Genomic DNA, 2,838 nt, shown 5'->3' with positions numbered 1-2,838 from the left:
CTTTCCAAATTGTGCAGGCCCTGAATAGGCAACGCGGCCTGGTGGGTATATGCGCTGAAGAGTGCACATTTTCCAAAACAATGAAATATGTTCTATAAATTTGTAATCTATAATAGTTACAATAGGGCTTATTGTAAGTGGTTAATTCATAATGTATCATGTCAAGGGGCGAAAGTCATGGTATTGAAAAATACAAATGCAAAGTAGGCTACGGCTACTCTACTTTGTTATACTGCCCGCCATTTCCAGTGATTCCAGTAAAGGGCTCACATTGACCAGAAACCGTGTCTTGGCAGACCCCTCCCATCCCCTGGCAGACCCCTCCCATCCCCTGGCCAGGCATTGGGGATCAGCCAGCCCAGTGCCGTGCGCTATGGGGCCCAGAAAGTTGTATGTATGTCCTGGCAGAGCTCACTGCAAAATTGCAGTAATCAGCCATTACTCTAATTCAGTCATTTACTTGACTTTACACATTCATCACTTTCATATGATTCCAGGCCCCTGGGTGATGAATCGGTGTGTTTGTCGGGGGCCCCTCCTCCTTCCCCACCCCTCCTCCTGTTCTCTCCCCCGCCGTCGCCCCACCCCTACACCCCCCCCGTCCCACCCGTCCTTCCACCATGCTGCCTGCATGGCTGGTCCCTCGCCCCTTAATGGCCAGAAACATGTTCCCCCCACCCCTCTCCATGCACACACATTTGTTTTTCGGTACTTGTAAGGACGTCAACATTTGAAGACACCAATTTTATAAATGATATTTTGACCACCTTTTTATTTTAACCCTAACCTAAGATGTCGAGCACCGAAAAAGTAAGCTTGTACTGCCTGCATGCACTCAACTGCTGTAAGTATACAATCAGACATAACTCCAACTAACCCTAACCCCAAGCGGGGGAGGACATTTGTCCTCACAATGTCTATGTCTGGGACATTTGGCCTCACACAGTGTATAAGTACAGAATGTACACACGCACACACACGCGCGCGCGCACACACACACACACACACACACACACACACACACACACACACACACCCTGCAGCCTCTCGTGGGTCCTAATCACCAGCCCCGACCGGCCATTAGTCAGTCAGCTCAGACACCCTCCTTGCACAACTCCATCCGGTAGACCTCCACCCAGCCCTCTTCCCCAACAACGCTCTCCTCCTCCCCAGGAGGGTGGATAGGATGATGAGTTACCTCTGCTCTGCCTCCATCCGTGGCCAAATGCATATCAATCTGGGGGGTCCTTGACACAAAAAAAGGTTTGAGAACTACTGACTTAGAAGGCAACATTTGTATAGAATCTGTCTCAGCTATATAGGGTCTTAATGGGTTTAAAATTGGAGTATGCGTCGTCCACCACTGGACTGGAGGAAACGGGTCAACACACTCTCTTAACGACCATTACCGTAATTATTTCTGACATTGTTAATTGTTTCTCGTCGGTTCGGGGGGGGGGGGGGCGGGGGGGGGGGGGGGCAGGGGGGGCAGGGGGGGCTAATGTTTTGGATGGAGGAGCGGGACCACACCTGTCACAATTAGAGAAGTGTGTATGTATGTGTGTGTGTGTGTGTGTGTGTGTGTGTGTGTGTGTGTGTGTGTGTGTTGGGGGGGCATAAGGATGTGGTGGTTCACACTAGTAACTAGGCTACATTTACTTGAGTACTGTACTATATGACTCAGTTACATTTATATAGGAAGGGACTCCTGGGACCAAAACCTTAAGCCTATAGTTTCATTGTGAAATGAGCAGATCTACAAGCTCGATGCCTAGAGCTTGTATAGGTCTAGATAGGCTATCTTCATTCTGTGTCTTTGAACGGGCGTGCGTGCATGTGTGTGTGTGTGTTGTGTCAGAGGGGGTCAGGGTGGCGAGGATGAGGGGGAAGGAGGAGGCACCAGAGTGTGCGATTGAATTGTCAGTCCCAGTTATGATTAGGAGGCGCAGATGCAGCCATGTGGGAAATGAATTTCATGCCTGTTTGATTCCGCGATTTCCCTCCTCCTGGAATGTGTGTGTGTGTGTGGGGGGGGGGGGGGGCTGACATGGACAGACAGAGGGATGGCGAGGGCGAGAGAGCGTGTCAGTGGGGAGACGCTGGGTCCAGATTACATGAGATAAGACAGGGAAATGGGAGAGGAGAGGAGAGGAGAGGAGAGGAGAGGAGAGGAGAGGAGAGGAGAGGAGAGGAGAGGAGAGGAGAGGAGAGGAGAGGAGAGGAGAGGAGAGGAGAGGAGAGGAGAGGAGAGGAGAGGAGAGGAGAGGAGAGGATGTGGGGGAAATGTGTCTGTGGCAAGGACTCTGCCATGTCTCTGTCAAAGTTTAGATTTTCTGTTTTACACACCATTATAAAGTTATTATTTTGATAATACTTGCAATTGTATAATTATATGACACTGATTTAATATGACTGTGGCACATGAGTCCACTAGCAGGCTACTATAGTGTTCTTATTGGCAAGGACTACCATAACTGAGAGTGTAGTATGTACAAATGGAACCAAATGGAACCAAATGGGACCAAATGGAACCAAATGGACCCGTATCGGGGCGGCGGTGGCTCAGAGTGGCTGGATGGTAGCCGCAATGTTGCCAGCTCGAACCCAGGCTCCCCAGAGTTAGTGTCGAAGTGTCCTTGAGCAAGACACCGAACCGCTAATTGCTCCTGATGTGCTGGTTGGTGCCATGCATGGTTTCCACCGCCATCGGTGTATATGTGTGTGTGAATGGGTGAATGTAATGCACAATCTCTGTAAAGGGCCTTGGATAAACTATATAAATGCACCATTTACCATTTATCAGGCAGTTGTATATACACTCCCAGAGTTATATACAGT

Source organism: Protomyctophum parallelum, assembly GCF_964188405.1.
Source record: "Protomyctophum parallelum genome assembly, chromosome: 9".
NCBI classification, from domain to species: domain Eukaryota; kingdom Metazoa; phylum Chordata; class Actinopteri; order Myctophiformes; family Myctophidae; genus Protomyctophum; species Protomyctophum parallelum.
Note: the sequence above shows the minus strand (reverse complement) of the source record.